Here is a 24,409-nt window from a genome sequence, read left to right on the forward strand (position 1 = left end):
AACTCATATAGATAAAGGCTCAGAAGAGCCATCATAGCATTTATTACAAACAGGGGTCACATGACCCAATATTCAGAGCAATCAAGCAACAAACAGAAGCATTACATGTCTGAGTACAGACATCTATAAATGGAAAAGGCTGAAAGCCTGACTATCTACAATGTCCGATCAAGATCGTAGCTGAGGTACTAGCTACTAGTCGAAGTCCATGAGAACACTAGTAAGACCGAAGTCTCCGCTGCAAAAACATAAATAAAGCAACATGAGTACAAAGGTACTCAGCAAGACTTACATCAGATCCTATCATACATGCAATTGTATCAAGAGAGTAATGTGGGGTCTAGTTGCAGCAAGCCAGCTTTGACTCTGTGGCTATCCTGTTCTACGACTACCAGAAACTCTGGAGGTGAGACAACGTACACGAGTCCACTAATCACCACACAATACACTTACTATGGATTCATCCCCGTCTCCCTACGAGAAGGCCATCCATAGCACTCACACTTGTCTTGAGCATTTTAGAGTATCCACTTCAAGTTGTCTATGTACCATGTAAGCATCCAAGAAGTCCATAACCGCGGACCCGGCTATTCGAATAGATCATGTTAACCCTGCAGGGGTGTACCTCTTCACACACGCTCTCGCCACTTACCTCCATGTACACGTCATGTATCTCGGCAACCTTCAAGCGGAAGCCTGGCGAGGGTGTCGGCCACGACCTGACTAACCACACAAGACTCTAGTCCAGGTTTATCGCCTATTCGGGTTCCATCCGCAAGGAGATCCGGCCGGGGTGTCGCTCACGGCCCCAAACGATGTGAGCAGGGTTCCCAAGCCCACCATCCGGGTGCCACTTGGTACACCGTGCCACCTATGCCTAGTCTGTCCCAAGCCCACCCTGCCGGGTGCCACTTGGTAGAAAAATAGCACTACCTACAAACACCAGAAACTAGTTGCGACTCCTGGACAGAGACCAAGTTGGTTAATAAGTCGAGAGGGGCACTTAAGCATTCCAATGTGTGGTAGTATCGAGTCATTGGACAACATACATAGAACTCAGTGCTTAAGGACGGTTCCAGTGAGACAACCCACCATGTACTCCTACATGGCCTCTCACTACTACCTTTGCCAAATCGTGTTCACACACTTCACTCTCAGCACCAGAACATATTGTAACACTCCAATTCATTCCCAATGAATCAGACCTGACACAACTCTAAGCAATAGCAGGCATAGCATGGTAGGAACACAACATGGCTCAATCAACTCCTACACATGCTAGTGGGTTTCAACTATTTACTGTGGCAATGACAGGTCATGCAGAGGAATGGGTTCAACTACCGCAGCACAAAGTAACAGATGAATCGTTGTTGTCCTAATGCAATAACTGAGAGCAGGAGCGAGAGAGTAGGGTTTTATCGAAATGAACAAGGGGGTTTGCTTGCCTGGTAAATCAACAGAGGAGGCACTGCTTCACAGACAGGTACTCTGGAACAGCTCCGGAGCAGGACCTATCGAGAAGGAACGGTGTCGGCAATCAATACACAAACATATGCAACAATATGATGCATGAACATGGCATGAAGATGTGATGTTGTTTGAGCTAATGCAACTAGTAATCATTTGGTTTGAAGTCCATTTGAACCATAGGCTCAAATGCATCTCCAAAGTAAGCTCTTATATATGCCATAATGTGTTTTCTCATATTCAGCATGTATAAGTTGGTTTGTCATGCATGAAACTAGTACAGATGGAAAGATTGCATTTTTCTGATAATTTTTCATATATAAATTATTTTAATCTGAGCTACGGTTGAATTGATATGAATTTTTGAAGTTTAAATCAATTTCTGGAATTTCCTGAATTATTTTAATTCCAGAAAATCATTATTGCGTCAGCATTGAGTAAGCATGACGTCAGCAGGTCAACTGCGGCTGGCTAGGGTCAAACCTGACGTGTGGGGTCCACACGTCAGTGACAGGGGGTTAAACAGGGTTAGATTAACTTAATTAAAAGATTAGGGGGGTCGGGCCCACTGGTCAGTGTTAGTGGCTAATTAGGTTTAGTTATTTTTTTTACCAAAATTAGCAGGGCCTGGCCCCACTAGTCAGCGACCCTGGGGGGTCAAATCCCAGGTCAAACAAGTCAAACCCGCCGGCGGTTAGTCGCCGGCGAGGCCTGAACGCGACGGAGGGCTGCGGAATCGTCGCTCCGGCGACCAATCGCGCGGCGGAGAGCACCTACGTGAAGCCCAGGCTCGCGCGCATCTAGTGGCGCCCTCTGTTTCACCGGAGACGGTTTATATCGCCGGCGGCGACCACTTGGGCGGCGACCGGAGTTCGGGATAGCGCGGGCGTGGGGCTGCAGCTCGCGTTCGAGCGAACGGAGGGCACAGGCGGTAGCTACGAGGCAGCAGGAGCACGTCGAGCTACTACGCGAGGCAGAGGTGCTCGGGGGCACGGAGCTCTCCGGCCATGGCGGACGGCGGCTTCGGGCGCTCGCGGGGCAGCGGCTACAGGGCACGCGCGAGAGAGAGAGGTGAGGGGAAAGGAAGAGGGGCTCACAGCGGACTCGCAGAGCAGGCCGGTGTGCTCGGGGACGTCCTGCGTCCGGCGAATCGACGGCGATGGCGGCGAGGTCGATCTCCGACGTCGGTGGTGAAGAAGACAACGGCGTCGGCGATGGAGCGCGTCCGGAGGTGCGTGGCTTGACGAGGAGGTAGAGGGGGTCGTGGCGGAGCTGGGAAGCGTGTCGGGGAGGCGATGGGAGGCCGGTGGCCACGGCAACGGCGAGCGGCGGCGGCGATGGCGCTCGGGTGTGCGAGGGAGAGAGCAGGGGGAGAGGAGGAGGGCGAGGGAGAGTGCGAGAGAGGTCGGGGTGGCTGCATGGCGTCTCCGGGGCATCCAGACGAGGAGGGGAGAGGGCAGGCAGGCAGAGAGGCTGGTGGCGTGGCGCGGTGGCGCACGCGCGCGCCGGGCACGCTCCCCTCCCTCTGTCGAGGACGAAGACGACAGAGGAGGAGGCGGGCTGGGCCGCCTGCTGGCTGGGCCGGCCTGCTGCTACTGGGCCAGAGGCGCCAGGCAGAAGCCCAGGTAAGGTTTTTCCTGTTTTATTTCTTTTTCTAAATTTTCTGACATTTGTTCTGATTTAATAATAATACTAAATCAATTTATTTACTTATGCCAATTTTTGCAGGGGCTAACTATATTATTCCAGAGCTCCTTTATAAATGGCATAATTTTTGGACATATATTAATATATATAACTAATATATTTCCAATGCAAATATTTATCGGATTAATCCAAATGGCCAAAATAAATGTCCATGAGCTCCTAAAATATTTTTTTGAATTTTACCTCTGACCAATATTTTCAGAGAGCAACATGAACATTTCCTTGGACCTTTTTGGAGCAATTTTTATTTGGGTCATTTCCAAAAATAATTCTGAGGGTTTCACAAGTCCTCATTTCAAAATTAAATAGAATTTAAACATGATGCACAAATGACTAGCTAGCCTAGGTCATACCAGAACTAGGGATGTGACACCCTACCAGAGAAGGAGGAGGACATTGAGCACGTGGCCCGTCAGGCCACCACGTACTGCATCAAGGATGGTGAGTTATATCACAGGAGGCCCAATGACATTTCATTGCGGTGCATCTCCAGGGAACAGGGGCTCGAGCTGCTGGCGGACATACATGGTGGGGACTACGGGCAACACTCCTCATCCCGCATCCTGGTGGGCAAGGCGTTCCGCAGCGGCTTCTACTGGCCCACTGCGCTCAACAACGCTAGCGAGCTGGTGCGCTCTTGTGAAGCATGCCAGTTCCATGCCAAGCAGATCCATCAACCCGCGCAGGGCCTCCAGAAGATCCCGCTCACGTGGCCTTTTGTGGTCTGGGGGCTGGACATGTTGGGGCCATTCCCTCGGGTGCCGGGGGCTACTGATACCTCTACATCGCCATCGACAAGTTCACCAAGTGGGCGGAGGTAGAAGTCGTGTGCACCACCCCAGCAGGATCAGCCGTCAATTTCATCAAGGGAATCGTGAGCCGATTTGGGGTCCCCAATCGCATCATCACCGACAATGGCTCGCAGTTCACCAGCAATCTTTTCAAAACATAATGTGCTAACCTTGGAACACAAATCTTCTACGCCTCAGTAGCACACCCACGGAGCAATGGATAGGCTGAGAGGGCCAATGCGGAAGTCCTGAGGAGCGTCAAGACCCGCACCTTCAAGAAGAAGCTCGAGGCCTGCGGCAGGGGCTGACTCGATGAGCTGTAGTTCGTGTTGTGGTCCATCCGCACCACCATGACCAATCCAACAGGAGAAACACCGTTATTCCTCATCTACGGAGCAGAAGCGGTTCTCCCTCACGAGGTCAAGCATCGCTCCACGCAGGTCCTGGCGCTCGATGAAACGCAGCAGGACGCCAAGAGGGGGGTGGATCTCGTGCTGGGGGAGGAACACCGCCGTCAAGCCTCACTCCGAGCGGCGAGGTACCAGCAGGCGCTGTGGTGGTACCACTGTTGCAGCGTCCGCTCTAGGACGTTAGAGGTGGGCGATCTCGTCTTGAGGCAGGTGCTCTCCAGGGAGGGGCTGCATAAGCTCTCTCCCATGTGGGAGGGCTCGTTTAGGATTACCCGTGTCTCTAGGCCTGGCGCCGCGCGCCTGGAGACACAGGACGGGGTCCCCATCTAGAACGCCTAGAACATCCAGCACCTCCGGAAGTTCTACCCCTGAAGAAAGGCTCCGGCCTGTGAAACAAGGCTCTGGCCTGTGAAGGTCTCCGCTCGTGATACTCTCACGTAATAATGAGTGGGGCTGTACATGCCCCGGAGTCTCCTGAGAGTCGCCTGGGGACTCATGGGAGCTCCCTCCCACGTCCTAGTGGCAGCACTTAGCTCCGCGCTGGTGAGAGGACTAGATTAGGTGTCGGACGCGGCTGTTCATTTGCTTTCTGAAGTTGCTTGCATTTTTCTTAGTATCCATTCAATGGATTTGGTATTCTCAAACGCTGGTTCCCCGAGTTGTGTTTTCTCCTAAGCTATTTTGGTCTAAGGACATGAGAGAGGTGGCAGTCGCCCGCCACTTCTCCTCGTGCTCCTCGCGCGTGGGGCTAGGTAGGTGCGTGCGCCCAGGGCCTGCCTTTGCATGCACGCACCACACTGAACCCCGTTATTTCGGCTTCATCCTCACCAGGAGCCCTCGATCGAGTCCGCTGGCACTAGCACCCCTCATGTCCGTGCCCCCCGGGCAGCACAACGCGGTGCATCAGGTCCAAACAAACCTATGGCAGGGGGCTCGCGTAAGGGGGAATAAGTCACTCTAAAGATTTTCTTTTCCTTTAAGGGATAGCTCTGCCCTGCTGCGGCTCCTCAGGGCAGAAGGCGTATCTCTGGAGAGCACAGGGTGTGCGCCCTGGGGGCCCTGTCAAATACCTAAGGTCAGGTCCTCATGACGCGAAGGTCGACTGCACATACCAAGCTAAGCCTTCCTACCTTAGCCCACTCAAATTGCAAACACTACAACACAGCATCAAGACAACAATTATAACATAAAAGGCATAGCAGCAACGGTTCATTACACGCCCTCCCAGGGTACATTCTTAGTCTTTGGATTGCAAGAAAAAGGAAAAGCAAGACAAAGAGGGCCCGAAGGCGTGCAGGCTTGGCACCAGCGCCACATCCTCAAGCAGCGCCTCAAGGTAGCCCGGCGCTCAACCAGTTCTTCCACGGGAGATCTGGGGCCACCGGTGTCAGATTTCGGGTTCCATTAGACCCTTGAGGTTCGAACACTGGGGTGCACGCGGAGATTACGCCCTCTGCCTACCTGCTCCGCACCGAATCGCTAGGATCTAAGCTACCAAAGGATCAACACAAGAGACACAAGGTTTATACTGGTTCAGGCCACCATTGTGGTGTAATAGCCTACTCCAGTGTGTGGTGTGGTTGATTGCCTCTTGGGCTAATGATGAACAACACAAGGAAGAACAGCCTCACGAGGGTCCGTTCTTGGCTGGTGCGATGAACTGCTAGGAGGAGTTCAGTTGCTCTCTCTCTATCTCTCTCTCTCTCTCTATTCTAGATGTATGCCCGATTCTAGCTGATTCGATCCCCCCCTACCCTGGGGGTGGCTAGTCCTATTTATAGGCAAAGGCCCTGGGCCTCTTCCCAAATATCGAGCGGGAAGGGCGCCAACAATTGGCCATTTTGAAGGGGAACAGCGGGTACACTTATCCTGACTAAAGTTGGTCCTCGCCTGTCAAAGGCTCTGGTGGTGATGCCGGCTTGGGCTCCATGGTGACCTCCATCCTGCCGTTGGACTGGTCTTGGTCTTGTTGCACCAAAATGGATGCCTTTGCTTGATGCTCTCGCCTGCGCTTGCTCCCTTTGCACCAAAGAGGAAAGGAGGACACTGCGCGGGCTGGCGCCCGACTGGCGCCCTTGATCATCATGGCTTGCGTCATGGGAACCTCGCGAGGTACCCCGCCTTGAACTCTCCGCCTCCTCGTGAGCCAACCTGATGAGGTCGTGCCTGAGGAAGCTCCTTGTCGTCCGCCCCGTGAGGCTTGGCCCCTCGCGAGGGTCTTGAGCTTGTGTTGATGGAGATGGGCTGCGCTGGGCCCCCCTTTGAGCCACGCCGCAGGCCGCAGGCAGGCAAGTTTGGGGACCCCCGTTCCCAGAACGCCGACAGTAGCCCTCGGGCCCACGGCGCGCCCGGACTTGGCCGTGCATAGAGGCGAAAGGGCAAATGCGAAGCATCGCGGGCCCTAATAGCCTGCGGCCTTGGGCGCCGCATGGCGGTTGATTGGACATGGGCGGCACCGCTCCCCCACGACGCCTTGGCAACTGCGTGAGCTGTCAAGTCCCTGCATGCAAAAACTGGTCATGATTACCTGCGATCGTGGAAGCCGACGGTTGGCCTCCTCCGGCTATAAGTATGGGGCGGCGCAAGCCACTCCAGTTCATCTTCCTCTGCTACTCCTCCTCTTCTTCATCTTTGCCACTGCTCCGCCTTGCTGCCATGGCTCCGATACGCCGGTTCTCCACGAAAGAGAAAGGGAAGGCCCCCCGAGAGGGCCCCGACCCACTTCCGCCAAAGAAGCGGTTGATCCTCTGCCGCCGAGATGAGGGCGCGCGGCAGGAGGTGTCGAGGCCTTGGTGCGAGCGGCCACCGCCAGGGTTTCCGCTGCCCTTGTACACCCACCTTGAGGGCCTTGTAGGAGCTGATGCTGAGCGCCATGGATGACACCGCCGTCGGCGCCGGCGGGTTACGGCGGTGCGTGTTGTCCCTCCGGGAATTCACGTCGGGGGCTCCTCTCGAGAGTTTGTACTCCACGCCACCATGCCTCCTCGATCTTGGATTCGCCTTCCTCCTTCCTTCACCTTCGAGATCCCGCCTAGGGGGCCTTTCAGACTCTGGCTGCAGCACGCCGATTGCCGGACTCCTGCGACCGATGCGGATGTCGAGGTCGTTGCCCCGGGTGAGGTCTTCATGACTCGAGGCTAGGGCGAGGTCGCCCGGGTCTGCAGGACAAGGGGCGCCCTCGCGATCCATCTGGAGTACGATGGTGCTTCGGTGATATCCTTCAAGGTCTTCAACACGGAGGGTCACCGGCTGGAGTGCTGCCCCAGGAGAGGCGGTCGGGACCATGCTGCGGCAAGACAGAGGCCGGCCAACCGCTCCCTTGGCAGCTCCTTAGGCGATGAAGGCGCCGGAGGATCCAGTGACTCCGCCGAGCTCTTCGCAACTCCAGAGATGAGCGACGACAGCTACGAGCCCCCGAGCCTGTGCCGCTCTCGGAGCAGGGCGGGCTTGTCAGGCCGTCGCCGCCCCTGATCTGGATGTGGTTGGCGTCGGTGCTGGACGGCCCACTGTTGATGATGGCGTCTGCCGCGATGGTTCCTGTAGTTAGGACTCTTTAGGATATGCGTCTTTTGTCCCTGCGAGGAGCCAAGAATATGCCCCGTGGGGGCTTGTAAGGTGTCTGTAATTCCGTTTGTCAATATGATCCTTATCGTGAAGCGGTGCGAGATGCTTATTCCGTCTTAGCTTAATTTCTTCCTTTCAGACCTCATGAAGGCTTGGTGCTCTGCACCGACAGGTCCCAGTCCCAAGGCGGCTTCAGCCGTCGCTGGTATGCCAGGTCGCGATGCCGTGGTCAAGGTCAGGAGGTGAGCGGCCTGGGGTCCAGTAAGAGCTCCTGAGTCGCGATGCTCAGGAGGTCCCCTTTAGCGCTCAAGCAGCTATCATTTGGTGAGAAAGGAATGTGACGTTGCTAACATGGGATCGCATTGGATGTGGTGACGGTGCTGCGATAGCTAATGTTCTCGTAGGATGACTTATCTCGTGGGTCAGGAAACGCTTCCTGGTGAGGGGCTAAGTCCATGCCCTGGCTGGCGAGGGGTTGCTTGGTGAGGTCCTCACGTGCTCCTCCCCTCTCGCCTTCGCTCCCCTTTCTGCTCTACGTCCTCGGGTCCCGGCCCTCGAGCTGGTCTCAGCCGTCGCTGGCATGCCAGGTCGCGATGCCATGGACATGGCCAGAGGGTGAGGGTTGGAGGGCCAGTAGGAGCCCTCAGTCCCGATGCTCAGGCACCCCCCCCCTTCAACGTGCAAGCGGTTCGCGCGGGCGAGAGTGAAGAAGACACCGTGAGGGCCTCGCCTAATGATGCTCCTTGGAGGGACCCTGCAAGCTCAACACAATAGGAACGAGAGTTCGCCGTGACAATCGACAGTTAGCCGTTAGCTGCTTTGGAGAGGCGATGAGGCGTGAAAGGCCTGGCAGGGTGCATTGGGGCACCCGTGAACCAGCACTGGGATCACGGGGCCCGTCCCCAAGGCGGGTTGCGCCCGGCACTGGGCCCTATCTTGGAGTGTGTTCCTACAAAATTGGCTAGATGCCGGTGCTCTACGTCCTTGGGTCCCGGCTCTCGGGCTGGTCTCAGCCGTCGCTGGTATGCCAGGTCACGATACCGTGGACAAGACCAGAGGGTGAGGGCTGGAGAGCCGGTAGGAGCCCTGAGTCGCGATGCTCAGGCACCCCCCTTTAACGCGCAAGCTGGGTTAGATGTCGAAACTCTACGTCCTCGGGTCCCGGCTCTCGGGCTGATCTCAGCCGTCGCTGGTATGCCAGGTCGCGATGCCGTGGACAAGACCAGAGGGTGAGGGCCGGAGAGCCGGTAGGAGCCCTGAGTCGCGATGCTCAGGCACCCCCCCTTTAACGCGCAAGCTTCCGACATCCAAGAAGAAAAGGTGTTGTGAATAGGAACCAAATAACAATCATGATGGGTCGAAAGCATGGCCCTAAGATAAATGCAAAAGGGATACATGCCACTGGGTCTGACCCGAGCGGCTTGGGGATAATGCAGCCCGAGGGGTGCCCCCAGCAGAGTAAGCTAAGAACATGAAATAAAAGGGATACACGCCGCAGGGACGGACCCACGCGGCCCGGGAATAATGCGGCCCTGAGGGCGCTCCCAGCTGGAAATGAAACTTGAAAGATGTCACCTGATGATGCTGAAGACGAAGGGGTGTTGATGTAGCAGACTCGATGGGTTGTGGGAGCCGATCCTCACGAGCCCCCAGGCCCTGGGGCCTAGGGAGGCTCCGGAGGCGCTGGTGGCTCCTCGCAGACCATCTCCATCTCCACCAGGGCTGTGGCGCGCCTAACCTCTCAAGCCCCCAGGATGGCCCTCATGAGGCGCTGGTACGCGGCAGCCGCGTTCGGCAAGCCATAAGGCATGCGAACTAGCTGTGGGGCGGACCCTCGCAGCGTCCCACTTGCGAAGGCCAGAGGCGCTCCTGAGACGCGGCTTGGTTGAGCCCTGGTATATCGATGCAGACGCGCAGCCCACCATCCTCGCCTGGATGGGGGGCCACAGCGGGTAGGCGGTGGCCGCCTCTCATGACTCTTGACTCTTGTAGCTCCTGAATGGCCTTGCTGACGAACTCCTGAGGGTTTTGCCCTCCTTGCCTTGCTCCTTCTTGAGGGAAACGTGCTTCGAAACACGCCTCCATGTGGTGCCCTAGCGCCTCCCTCGTGATCTTGGCGAGGTCGGCGGCCCTCCAGGGGAGAGCCCCCGAGCCCTGCCCGAGGGGGGCGCCGGGCGCGCCTCCCTATGCGATAGAAGGAGGCTCCTCCTGAGCAGGCGCGGGCCCTGAGGTGCCTGCCTCCTGAGGGGCCAACCCGGATGATGTCTTCTTCTTCTTGGGGGCGGCCTCGGGAAGCCTCCTGCTTCCGCGATCCGGGTCTTCCAGTGAGGCGGCCTGAAAGGCTCGCTCCAGGGAGCACACTGTGTCTCTCTCTTCGCAGGGCACCGTGATGACTCCGCCACTTCCTGGCATCTTGAGGACATTGTAGCCGTGGTGGGTTACGGCCATGAACTTGTCAGCGCTGGGTACCCGAGGATGGCATTGTACGGCAGGCGGATGTGGGCGACATCGAAGTCAATGAGCTCGGTGTGGTAGTTGTCGCATGCCACGAAGGTGACAGGGAGGCGAACCTGCCCGATCGGGACCGTGGAGCTGTCGGTGACTCCGGAGAAAGGCTTGGTTGGCTGAAGCTGATTGTAGGGCACTTGGAGATTGTTGAATGTTTCCACAGACAGGACGTTGAGTCCTGCCCCGCCAACGATGAGGGTCTTGGTGACTAGCACGTTGCTGATGATTGGGGAACAAAGCATCGGGAGGACTCCGGTTGTAGCCGCGCACTTGAGCTGATCCGCAGAGCTGAACGTGATGGCGCATGCTGACCACCTGAGAGGGCGCGTGGCCTCGAGCTTGGGAAGGACTGCATTTACTTCGCGGGCGAACTGCTTGAAGATGCACTGAGAGGCTGGGGCTTGAGCTCCGCCCAGGATGCAGGCGATCGTGCGTGGCTCCCGGAAGCCCCCAGCCCCTTCGTCCTGATGACGGTCCTCGTTTCTTCTTGGCTACAGCAGCAGCGAAGGGAGGCCTGCATTCCCTTGCGGGCGATCCTCGCGAGGCTGATCCCTCCAGCCTCCCTCGCGAGGTGGGTCCTGCCAGCGATCCTCGTGAGGTTGGTCACGCCACCCCTGGCGTGGGCCGCGGTCTTCCCAGCGTCCTGCGTTCCTTCCTACTCCCCGGCCGTAACCCCGGTCATTGCGGTCGGGACGTCGGCCGACCCTTCCTTCACGCACGGCCCGGAGCTCTTGGCATTCATTGGTGTTATGTGTGTGGAGGTCGTGGTACACGCAGTACCGACTGTCCTTGGAGGGTTCGGGCTGATCTCTGCCCCGCTTGGTGTCAGGCTCTGCGGCGAGCACGGCAGCCCCCTTGCGCTTCACTTCCTTGGCCTTGAGCTTCTTCTCTTCTGGGTCTGCGGCAGGAAGCTCGAGAAGGGAGAGGCGCCCCTCCTCAGCCCTGGCGCACTTGGTCGCCAAGTTGAACAGCTCCAAGGAGGTGCACAGGTCTTCATGCATCGCCAGCTCCTCCTTCATCTTGACATCGCGCACGCCGTCGGAGAAGGCTGAGATGATGGCCTCCTCGGTCACCTTAGGGATCTTGAGGCGCGTGTTGTTGAAGCGTTGGATGTACTTCTGCAGGGTTTCCCTTGACTACTTCTTGATGCAGCGCATGTCGCTCACTGCGGGTGGCCGGTCGCGAGTACCCTGGAAGTTGGCGATGAAGCGGGTGCGCATCTCGTCCCAGAAGGAGATCGTGCCAGGTACCAGATTCAGGAGCCAGGTGCGGGCCCCGTCCTTGAGTGCCATGGGAAACCAGTTCGCCATGACCTTCTCGTCTCCGTTGGCGGCCTCGATGCCCAGCTCGTAGAGCTGGAGGAACTCTGCGGGGTCAGCCGTGCGGTCATAGCGGGGAGGCAGGTCCGGCTTGAACTTGCCAGGCCACGCGACGCTGCGCAGCTCGGGGGTGAAGGCGCGGCAGCCCGCTGTGGCCACAGGAGGCCTTGGGTGACGAAGAGCTTCGTCCTGCGGGTCCCCATGCACTGCAGCTGGGAGTAGCACGGGGTCTTGACGTGCTGGAGCAGGAGCGCGGTCGGGACGAGCCGGAGCAAGGAGCGCTCGAGCAGCTTCTTGGGGGCGCGGGACTTCTTGGCAACTCTGCTCCTGCCGCGCTGGCGCCTGACAGGGCGGGTTCCGCTCAGGGGCCGCGCGCCTTGGAGCCAGGGCGCCTTCTCGAGGGGGAGGCGGCTGAGGCGCCCTGGGAGCTTCATTGCCCGCGCAGGGCGGGGCGGGGTGCAGCGAGAAGGACGGCGCGGGGGAGCCCCCAGCGGCGCGGACGAGCTCGGTGACTCGGTCGAGCCACTCCTCGTAGACATCGTCGATTGGGCGGTAGCGCAGGAGCTCGTTTGCCACGATGAGCGCAGCTCGGGCCTCCATGGCCGCGCAGGGCGCGCGAGATGAAGAACCAGTAGGAGTGAGCGAGGGTGTAGCAGTGCGGTCGTCTCGCCTCATGGATGGGTGCTGGGACGATGCTTGATGCTCGTTCCCCGCCGGGCCGGTGGCGAATTTGATGGCAGGTGACGGGGAACGACGGGGGCGCCCGCCGACGGGGGCCGTCTGGGCGACGCGGAAAGCGAGGCGGCGCGGCACTCGGCGCGGGCCCGACGAGCGTCTGACATGGACGCGATGGTCGGAGAAGAACAGGGCGACGGGAGGCGAATTCCAGCGCACCCCTACCTGGCGCGCCAAATGTCGGATTTCGGGTTCCGGCAGACCCTTGAGGTTCGAACACTGGGGTGCATGCGGAGATTACGCCCTCTGCCTACCTGCTCCTCACCGAATCGCTAGGATCTAAGCTACCAAAGGATCAACACAAGAGACACAAGGTTTATACTGGTTCAGGCCACCATTGTGGTGTAATACCCTACTCCAGTGTGTGGTGTGGTGGATTGCCTCTTGGGCTACAGATGAACAACACAAGGAAGAACAGCCTCACGAGGGTCTGTTATTGGCTGGTGCGATGAACTGCTAGGAGGAGTTCAGTCGCTCTCTCTCTCTCTCTCTCTCTCTCTATTCTAGATGTATGCCCGATTCTAGCTAATTCGATCCCCCCCCTACCCTGGGGGTGGCTAGTCCTATTTATAGGCAAAGGCCCTGGGCCTCTTCCCAAATATTGAGCGGGAAGGGCGCCAACAATTGGCCATTTTGAAGGGGAACAACGGGTACACTTATCCTGACTAAAGTTGGTCCTCACCTGTCAAAGGCTCTGGTGGTGACGCCGGTTTGGGCTCCACGGTGACCTCCATCCTGCCGTTGGACTGGTCTTGGTCTTGTTGCACCGAAATGGATGCCTTTGCTTGATGCTCTCGCCTGCGCTTGCTCCCTTTGCACCAAAGAGGAAAGGAGGACACTGCGCGGGCTGGCGCCCGACTGGCGCCCTTGGTCGTCATGGCTTGCATCATGGGCACCTCGCGAGGTACCCCGCCTTGAACTCTCCGCCTCCTCGTGAGCCAGCATGATGAGGCCGTGCCTGAGGAAGCTCCTTGTCGTCCGCCCCGCGAGGCTTGGCCCCTCGCGAGGGTCTTGAGCTTGTGTTGATGGAGATGGGCTGCGTTGGGCCCCCCTTTGGGCCACGCCGCAGGCCGCAGGCAGGCAAGTCTGGGGACCCCCGTTCCCAGAACGCCGACAACCGGCCTTGAGTCCAAGTTTGCTTTCCCCCTGCTTCAAGCCGGGCTCCTCTCTAGCTTCACTGGAGCGCTACAGTGGGACGAACCACCGGCGTCCTCGACACAAGCACGACGACGCAGAGGCCGGTCGTAGCCACCGTTGCTCGAGCTCTTGTCTAAGGAAGAGCTGCCGTCACGGGAGGAGGAGTGCGTGTCGCTAAGGCCAAGCTCGTCGTCGCCACCATCATCGTTGTTGCTGTCCTCCGAGCAGCACCCCACGCGGCGGCCGTCCCCCCTGAACACCCTCACATAGAGGGTCGCCAGGCCGTCGTACTTGAAGTGGACGGTGCACCTTCCGCCCAGGCCACGCGCACGGGCAAAGGTATGCCAGCCGCGGGCCAGCACCACACTGCCAGAGGTGGAGATCTCGGTGCTAACCCACGAAGCTCTGTTGCAGCACCCGTCAGCCTGCAGCCAAAGGCCGGCAAGCCTTGAAGAAGGAAGCTCGCCGAAGAAGAAGCATGGGAGCCGGAGCGAGGTGCCAGCCGGGCTCTCCGGCCACACCACGAATTCGGGGAGCACCTCCAGAGAGGAAAAGCGCGGCCAAGGCGGGCGCACGATCACGGCACGCCTCCCTTCATCATGGGGGCTGCTCCGGAGCCAGTGGCCCCTGCCGCGGGAGGAGATGCCATCGCGGACGCCTAGAGCAACGCTGCCTTTGGGGGCACGCACCCGCACCCCCCGGATGCTGCTGGAGGGACCGCAGGGTGCTTGCGGGGACGGCCACGGCCCCTCTTGGGAGGAGGAGAGGCCGGCCCCTCCTTGGGGGCTTTCCCCTTCTCGACCACTGAAAACCTCTTCGGTGACGCCATGGGAGCAAGAAGGAGAGGAGAGAAGCAGGTGGGAGCAAGACAAAGGAAATATGGATGGGGGGCTCTGCCCCTCCCTCACATTTATAGCCAAGGGAAGCCAACCGCCGGCCTCCACGACCTCGCGCCATCATGACCCTCTGCATGCAGCATCGACTAGTCAAGTCGAGCAGTTGCCGAGGCAGTGTGGGGAAATGGAGTCGCCCATGTCCAATCAATCGCCATGCGTCATCAAGGCCGCAGGCGGTTAGGGCCAGTGGTGCTCCGCACTTGCCCTTTGGCTTCGCCTGGAAGACAAGTCCGAGCGCGCCTTGGGCCCGGGGGCTATTGTCGGCGTCCTGGACTTGGGGGGTATCCAGTCCTGCCTGCTTGCAGCCCACCACATGGCTCCATCGACGGCCTGGTACGGCCCAGCTTCAACACCAACACCACAAGACCCTCGGGAGGGGCCAAGTCTCGCGAGGCGGACGACGCCAAGACCCCTGAAGGAAGTGGCCTCCTCAGGAGGGATCCTGAGGGGCGGAGAGTTCTTTGCAGCTATCTCATGAGGCTTAGCTGACGTGAGCCATGACGACCAAGGCCAGGCGGGCGCCAGGCGGGAGCCAGGGGGCGCAGAGTGCAGGTTTCCTCTTTGGTGCAAGGGAGGCAAGCCGCAGGAGCAGAGTCCCGAGGAATCAGCCAAAAGTTTCTATTCTGGTGCAACAAGACCAAGACCGCCATGACGGCAGGACGGAGGTCACACCGAGCCCACCACAGCGTCACGACCAGAGGCTTTTCACATGCGAAGACTACTTTTGTCAGGATAGACTATACTACTTGTCCCCTTTCAAATCCCGCCATTGTGGAATCCCTTCCCGCTCATATTTGGGAAGAGGACCAAGGCCACTATATATAGGACTTAGCCACCACCATAGAAAAGGACCGAAATCAGAATAAGTAGAGCACCACACCAGCTCAAAAACACCTCACCTCCTGAGGCTTGTTCATCCTTGTACTAGTTCATCATAGCCCTTCGAGGCAATCCACCACACCACACTAGAGTAGGGTATTACACCACAACGGTGGCCCGAACTAGTATAAATCTCTGTGTCTTTGTGTCTCTTTGAGCTCGATATGCTAGGCTAGGGAGGATCGCGAGTAGGCAGGCTGGGCAGGTTGAGATATCCGCACGCACCCTAGAGTTTGAACCTCTCAAGGGTTGCCGGATCCTGAAATCCGACACCCTCCCTTACCTCATCAAAACAGCTTGAGAAATACATTTTTAGTGAAAATTAATATATTTTTAGTGGTATATATGTATATCAAAACAAGAGTGTTTTCTTTCAAGTTTGTGAACAAGTACTATTCTAATTTGGATCCCTCGCAACGCACGGGCACATTGCTAGTAAAATAAAAAGGTCTGCCGCGTTCGCATCGCACCCCCACTTGCCTGGGTATCGAGAGTACTCTACAGCCCGTCCGACACGCCACATATCTAGCGAAGGCGTGTTGCCTAGCATTTTCACTTTCATTTGGGACCATAGTTGAGCGAACCGACTATCGACAACCCGCACCCCGCCCGCCCCGTTGGAAAACAGAAACGAGGAGGGGAAGATCTAGCAGTAGCACGGAAGCCAAGAAATTTGGTGTCAAATGGGGCTCGTTGATAGAGTAGAACCACTCCTTACTACTACTCCTACTAGTACAAAGTTTCTACTACAACTAGTACTACCACTATACAACTAGGTACATGCACGACACAGAATCGTAGGAACAAAAAACGGGAAGATCTTGTTTTGGGTGATTTATCTTTCTTTCAGTCAACGTAGTATGAATAATATGATGTGGCAGGCACCCATGAAGCTTATGTTGCTTGGTTGCATGGCTAGGAAAGGCTAGAGAATAATAAATAGATAATGTGTTTAGAGTGCACTCCACTAAATAGATACACTTTGGATCCATTGCAACGCATGGGCCGACACATTGTTAGTAGTAAGAAACAAATTCCAAGTTTGGCACGAGTTCGTACTGTGGGAGCACCACACGGCCTGGAACAGGAGTTACATCTCCCTCTCGGGGCCCATGGGACCAAGCTTCAGTGGCTTAGTGCACCGGCCTATGAGTCAATGACATGTGGACCTTAAATGCGGCTGGCCCACATGTCATTCTCATGAAAGCAGAGCGGCGGTGGGATAGAGAGAGGTGAGGCGTAGGTCGGCGAACGAGGCTTGCCTGCTCCCCTCCCATGCTTCGATCCGTACTCCCGCACCACTAATTTTCATCCAACGGTTATAATAGATTTCCTCGTGTGGGCCATCTATAGCCTCAAACAAAGATAAACAAATGTTATATTTCTAGGAAATGATTTCCTGCATGAATCTGTACATGCATGCAAGACCCTTTCCTTTCCCGCTCGTCCTCCTCCGGATCATCAGCTGCATTGACAATGCTGGTGCCAACGCCAGAGCATCGCAACAGGTGCCTGCCTAAGCCATGTAGCATGCTGCGGCGCCAGCGAATACCACCTCCTCCATGCCAACATCAGCATCTAGGCCATGCACATGCAGCTGTTCCCGTAGTATTTTACCCGCATGCTCGACTGCAGTACCACACCGATCTTGGACGAGACCATGGAGCTTGTGGCCAAGAAAAGTCTTGCCCAGCCGACGCATGCAGAGGTGCTTGACTATTGTGACATGTCACACGACATTTACTAGCTCGCACTGTGGATGAGTGGCAGGGTGCTGCTCCCGATCGTCAGTGCTACGATGGCAACGACGGCCGGGTGGGAGCTCAGGCAGGAGCCAGTGATCTACCCGGGGCACATAGCTCGACTTGGGATCGAGATTCCGACCACTTGCACTGTCCCGAGGATGTACCACTCAACGATGAGGCTGGAATGCTGGATACGTATAGGCGTGTGCTCGTGGGCGGGAGCAACCTGCTCAACGGATAGCGGTTTGCGAATGTGATGTACTCGACGTAGTTGAGCCAGTGAGACTTGAGGCGTTCATGCCCTCGTACATTGACGCGCGGCTCAACAGCGTGCGGCCACGTGCCAACATAGGTCGGCTACAGGGAAGCGGCATCGGTGTGGTTCGAGATGCCCAGCTGGCTGTTGTCGCGGCGGTGTTCGCAACTCACTCATTCGAGTTGAACCGGCCGGTGGTGGCCTGGCCACGACGAGGGTGCCACAGCTGGACTTCGGGGTGTTATGAGGCGTAGATGTCCATGGAAGGAAACTATGGCAATTTTGCAAAAAGATACCCACACCCCACTCCACATTTGCAAATAAGGCCTTTCATCATTCATCCTTTTCTCCCATAAGATAAACTACTCATACAAATGCATCTTAATGTTCCGTGCAATGCACGAGCATCTTGCTTGTAAGAAACAAATAGCGCATTTGGCACGAGTTTGTGAAGTGGTAGCACCACAAGGCCTGGCGCAGGAGTTACATTTCCCTCTTGGGGCCCATGGGAGTGAGCTTCAGTGGACCCGATAGGTGGCTGGTCCACATGTCATGCTCCCGAAGGCAGAGGGGCGGTGGGACCGAGAGGGGTGAGCTGCAAGTCGGGGACATGTGGTGTCATGGGTTCGAGTGGTGTCATGGGAATCGCGTGTTGCTGTGGTAGAAACTTGATGCCGCATTTCAGCTGGCCCACATGTCATGCACAAAAAGGCAGAGGGGTGGTGCGACCGAGAGGGGTGAGGCGCACTTCAGGGGACGTGGTGCCATGGGTTGGAGCGACATCGTGGGAATCGTGAGTGGCAGTGTATGAAACATGAGATTGATGTAGTTCAACTTCCATGGACAAGCTGTCATGTCTACTAACACATGCATTGCATATCGATCACTGGAAGGAGTAGTAGAGAAAGCTAGGTGGATAAATAGTTCCTTATAGTCAAGTGGACCCACGCTGCTACTTGTTCCAAAGACATGCATGTCGGTGTCAAAACCGGCGGATCTTGGGTATGGGGTCCCGAACTGTGCGTCTAAGACTAATGGTAATAGGAGGCTGGGGACACGATGTTTACCCAGGTTCGGGCCCTCTCGATGGAGGTAATACCCTACTTCCTGCTTGATTGATCTTGATGATATGAGTATTACAAGAGTTGATCTACCACGAGATCAGAGAGGCTAAACCCTAGAAGCTAGCCTATGGTATGATTATTGTTGTGTCCTACAGACTAAACCCTCCGGTTTATATAGACACCGGAGGGGACTAGGGTTACACAGAGTCGGTTTACAGAGGAGGAGATCTACATCCAAATCGCCAAGCTTGCCTTCCACGCCAAGGAGAGTCCCATCCAGACACGGCACAAAGTCTTGAGTCTTGTATCTTCATGGTCCAACAGTCCGGCCAAAGTATATAGTCCGGCTGTAGGGAAACCCCCTTATCCAAGACTCCCTCAGTAGCCCCTGAACCAGGCTTCAATGACGATGAGTCCGGCGCGTAGATTGTCTTCGGCATCACGAGGCGGGTTCCACCTCCGAATACTCCAAAATTAATTCCGAACACAAGGACCGTGTCCGGCTCTGCAAGATAAATTCCATATATCACAGTAGAGAGAATAATAATCCATGAATCTTATCTGCTGACAATTCCTCGTTGTGTGACATCACGCCATGGCTCGGTAACTTATTCGAACCGTTTTTACAACCTAATTCCGCACACATCGCGAGGCGGTTTCTTGGGCACGTCCTGTCAAAGCAGAGATCGTGTCCCCTTATCGCGGGATCTCCATTAATACGGGTATGGGTAACCCAACCAGCACCATCAATCGAGGCGCTTGGAAAGATAAGATATTTCAAGAGGCAAGTGGGGAGGCGCACATTCTACATTGCCTTTATAAGGATAGAGATCTCCCGTTTTTACCAACGCATTCTTCCTCCTTTGCTCATCCATTCTCGCACCCTTGAGCTCCAGCGCCCAAGTTCTCACCTTCTCCGCAGGATCGCATCATGTCCGGAGCAGGAGGCAAGTGGATGGCCTCCTCTGCCACAGAGGAGAACATCACCAAGCTTCGGGAAGACGGATACCTGGCTGAGAATATCGCGCACAGGCTTCCAATAGAGGGACAGATTACCCCCACTCCGAAGTCTCGGGAGAGAGTAGTATTTCTCCCTCATTTGATCCGCGGACTAGGATTTTCACTCCACCCGTTTGTCCGCGGGCTTATGTACTACTATGGGCTAGATTTTCACGATCTGGCCCCGAATTTCGTCCTCAACATCTCGGCGTTCATCATCGTGTGCGAGGCATTCCTCCGCATCAAGCCCCACTTCGGCATGTGGTTGAAGATCTTCTGCATGAAGCCGAAGATCGTGAGTGGCCAACAGGCGGAGTGCGGAGGTGCCATGGTGGGCAAAATGCCCAACATCACATGGCTTGATGGCTCCTATGTGGAGACCGTAAAGGGGTGGCAATCAGGGTGGTTCTACATCCCCGAGCCGTGCGATGCCAACTGGGTGGCGGCCCAAAATTCAGATCCGGAATCCCCACGCGGCTCACTTCTTGGGAGAAGAAGGGCCTGGCCTAGGGCAAACCCACAGAGCTGGCCAGACTCGAGACCTGCATCCGAACTATGAGGGACAAGAATATCAAGCTTGTCAACATGGTCCAGGTCATGCTCATTCGCCGGATTCTCCCGTGTCAAAGACGTGCATTTCATATGTGGGAGTTCGACTCGGCCGAACACCAAATGCTGCTAGAGCTCTTTGGCACAAAGCACAAAAAAATCTGGAAGGCGTTATTCAAGACCGGCAAAGTTCCTCCTCCCCTTTCCGAGGACCAGGGGCTCAGCGCAAGCCGCCTCGCCAATCCGGTAAGTCCTCTGGTTATTTGTAAGATATATCCTTCCTGGTATGTTCATGGGAGGATTCTTAGGTCACTATACTGACTGAACAGGATTGGGTGGAGACAGTAGAGCGGATTAACTGTCCGGCTCCATTGCCTGAGGACCCAGTGAGCGCACTCCTAGCGGAGATGCTGGTTCCGATGCCTTACAAGGTGCCGGAGAAAACGGCCGAAAAGAAGGCCGCAGGGACCTGTAAGGGTCTCCGGCGCGAAGCCGCACCAGACGCCTCGCTAGAAGATGACGAGGAGCACTCCTCCCACGAAGGGGAGGAGAGGAAGAAGAAGAAGGCCGCCTCAACTGAGGGGGCTGGAGGGTCTAAGAAGGTGGCCACAGGGACCAGAAAAGGTCTGCGGCGCAAGGCCGTGATAGAGTCATCATCTGAAGATGACGAGGAACAGTCTCCCCCCGAAGATGGGGGAGAACATGAAGAAATGCCTCCTCCCCGCGCTAGGGAGGAGAAGAAAAGGAAGGCCGCCCCGTTAGGGGAGGCCGGGACGCTGAAGAAGGGAAAAGCGTCCCTTCTCGATCACTCCACTACGGCCGCTTTCAGCGACGAGGAGTGGCTGCCCAGGGGAAAGCCCCGGGCGAGGTCGTAAGTATCCGCATTCCATAATACTTTCTGTGCAACTTTGACCTCATGGTTTATAATGATGCCGGACATGTTTATGCAGTCCGGCCGGGTCCGATCTCGAGGAGTCCTCTTCGGAGGAGTCTCTAAACGAGTTAGAGATGAATTCGCTCCCGACGGCAACCTCCCCACGACCTGTGGATGACACCGAAGTGTTGTCCCGGAGGATGCCAGAGCAGGAGGCGATGGCTCCGGGGATGCCCCAAGGCAAGATCTCGGGCGCCGGACGCACGGGGGATGAGAACCCCATGGATTATGCTGACGGGACCCACAGCAACTCTGGCTCCCAGCCAGTTACTGCGCCGGAGCCTACAAAGGTTCCGGATTCCAGTAAGCAGTCCCCCACGAAGGAGGGCAAGCCGGCCATGCTGATGACCTCCGCCCAGCCGGAGGCATCGGATAAAATTTTTGGAAGTGCTTCGAGGCGCTTCCATCGAGGATGAACACCATACACTTATGGGTACGGTGATTGAGAAGGTTTGGTCCGCCAAGGGCGGTTTGACCGAAACCTGCACCAGCCTGCTAATAGGCTTTCACGTAAAGAAGGTGTGAGAAGATATCACCCGATAGACAGTAGCCCCTGATACTCTGGTTGGTGTTCAGAAAGAATAGCCAAATGGAGGGTCAACTAAAAAACCGCAGGAAGCTAATGGTATGTGTCTGAATGAATCAAACAGGCACTGCTGCTGACCGCCGCTGCGCGCACGGCTAAGGTTGCCGGACTAAAGCGCGAACTACGGCAGGCCAAAGAAGAGCTCGGCCTCGTGAAGAAGCAGCTCGAGGCACACAAAGGTAAGAGAAACCCCGTCCATATGTCGTATAGAGGATAAAAAGTTGGTGATGCTAAGAAAAAGCATCATGGCTTTTGATAGGGACCGCGACCGAAGTGGAGGCCCTGAAGGAAGCACTATACGTGGCCAAAACCAAGGTGGATACGAAGCGCACCGAGCGAGATAAGCAAGATGCTCGGGTGGGAGAGGTACAACAGGAGCTCCAGGAGCTCGGCAAGAAGTTCGGCTCGCTGGAGCATGACTACAAGACGCAAGCGTCTGAGCTTGCAAAGGCCCTCCAGAGCGCGGCCGAAGCCCAAAAGGCCCTCCTGGAAATCCAGGCGGCTAAGAAGATAGCGGAGGGTAAGGCAATCTTTATGCAAAGCAAGCATGTGGAGGAGTCATTTCTTGCCATTTTATGGGGCTTGATAAGAAGCCCCAGGCAAGCTGACCGTACCAAAGTGTAAGAATGCAAATATTGAATAAATATTCAACGGAAAATATAAGGATAGTAATAAGAAGCTGACGCTATGTACTACTTCCAAGTTATTTGGACAATACGGCAAAACGTAGGTGTACAATTGATGCATTAAGCAGAGAAAATAGGACTATTTGACATATCCTATCCAAGGGCAGGCTACATGCGTGTATGTGAGGACAGGTATAACGATCATTGGAGAAGACCACCTGAGTATTCCCTTGCGTGCGATGCCTCTGTGCCTCCTTGGTGTACCTTCTGTGATGAGTCCGGTTATCCGATCTCTCTGAAGGGGCTGCCCGAAAGTGGGGTCCTGAAAAAAGAAAAATGTATGCGGGCCTCATGGCGGCTTAACCGCACACTGGCCGCATTGTCGTCCTGCCTCCACCTATGCCCATGGTATCTTGAGCGCGTAGTTGTGTACACGTGGCACTAACGCCGCTTGAATGGGGCTGGGGTGGAGGCCGGGTTGCTAATAGAGCTCCTGGCGTGCCTGGCGGTCCTGTTGCGGGGTACTCCGAACTCGCTTGAAAGTGTTCGGGGATGTCATTGTCGGATTGGTTGTTTGTCGGAGGAGGCTCCTTTGTACTTCTGCCGCGAGGGCCACAATATGCTCTTCCGTACGGAGGGAGCGGTCTATGTTTCCATTGACTGGTATGACCCCGCGAGGTCCTAGCATCTTGAGCTTGAGGTATGCATAGTGCAGTACCACATTGAAACAAGCGAACGCAGTTCGTCCAAGTAGTGCATGATAGCCACTACGGAAAGGGACGATATAGAAGATTAACTCCTCGCTTCGGAAGTTATACGGAGATACGAAGACCACTTCCAGTGTTATTGAGCCCGTGCAGCGGGCCTCTACCCCTGGAATTACACCTTTGAAGGTTGTTTTGGTGGGTTTGATCCGTGATGGATCGATGCCCATTTTGCGCACTGTGTCCTGATAAAGCAGGTTCAGGCTGCTGCCACCGTCCATGAGGACTCGCATGAGGTGGAATCCGTCGATGATTGGGTCAAGGACCAATGTGGCTGAGCCGCCGTGACGGATGTTGGTCGGATGGTCCCTATGATCAAAGGTGATCGGGCAGGATGACCATGGGTTGAATTTTGGGGCGACGGGCTCCATTGCATAGACGTCCCTAAGCGCACACTTTCGCTCCCGTTTGGGGATGTGAGTGGCATAGATCATGTTCACTGTTTTGACCTGGGGGAAATTTCTTCTGTCCTCCAGTGTTCGGACGCCGGGGCTCCTCGTCATCATCGCTATGCAACCTTGTCCTTGTTCTCGGCATTTATCTTGCCGGCCTGTTTGAACACCCAGCAATCTCTATTAGTGTGATTGGCTGGTTTGTCAGGGGTGCCGTGAATCTGGCACGAGCGGTCGAGTATGCGGTCCAGACTGGACGATCTCGGATTGTTTCTTTTGAACGGCTTCTTCCGCTGACCGGATTTGGAGTTGCTGAATCCGGCATTGACTGTCATATCCTCCGCATTGTCGCCATTGTTTTGGCGCTAGTGTTTGTTGCGCCGTGGCTTTCCGTTACTGTCACGGGTATCTGAGGTGCCAGGGTTTCCTGGCACTGTGTTGTTGCGAGCCAGCCAACTGTCCTCACCCACGCAAAAGCGTGTCATTAGTGTCGTGAGTGCCGCCATGGTCTTCGGTTTTTCTTGGCCGAGGTGTCGGGCAAGCCATTCGTCACGGATATTATGCTTAAAGGCCGCTAGGGCCTCGGTGTCCGAACAGTCGACAATTTGGTTCTTTTTAGTTAGGAACCGAGTCCAGAATTTCCTGGCTGACTCTCGGGCTGCTGGGTAATGTGACTTAATTCATCAGCATCCGGTTGTTGCACATAGGTACCTTGGAAGTTATCGAGGAATGTGTCCTCAAGGTTTTCCCAACTACCAATAGAGTTTGCTGGCAGGCTATTCAGCCAGTGTATGGCTGGCCCTTTAAGCTTCAGTGGGAGGTACTTGATGGCATGTAGGTCATCACCGCGGGCCATATGAATGTGGAGAAGAAAACCATCGATCCACACCGCGGGGTCTGTTGTGCCATCGTATGACTCGATGTTGACGGGTTTAAACCCTTTTGGGAATTCATGTTCCATTACTTAGTCAGTGAAGTAGAGGGGGTGTGCGGCGCCTATGTGCTGGGCTATGTCGCGGCGTAGTCCGATTAGGTCTGGTCGGTAATGTCCGACCCGGCCGGATTGATCAGTATTGTATCC

The sequence above is a fragment of the Triticum dicoccoides genome, chromosome 2B (genome assembly GCF_002162155.2).
Source record: "Triticum dicoccoides isolate Atlit2015 ecotype Zavitan chromosome 2B, WEW_v2.0, whole genome shotgun sequence".
Classification (NCBI taxonomy): domain Eukaryota; kingdom Viridiplantae; phylum Streptophyta; class Magnoliopsida; order Poales; family Poaceae; genus Triticum; species Triticum dicoccoides.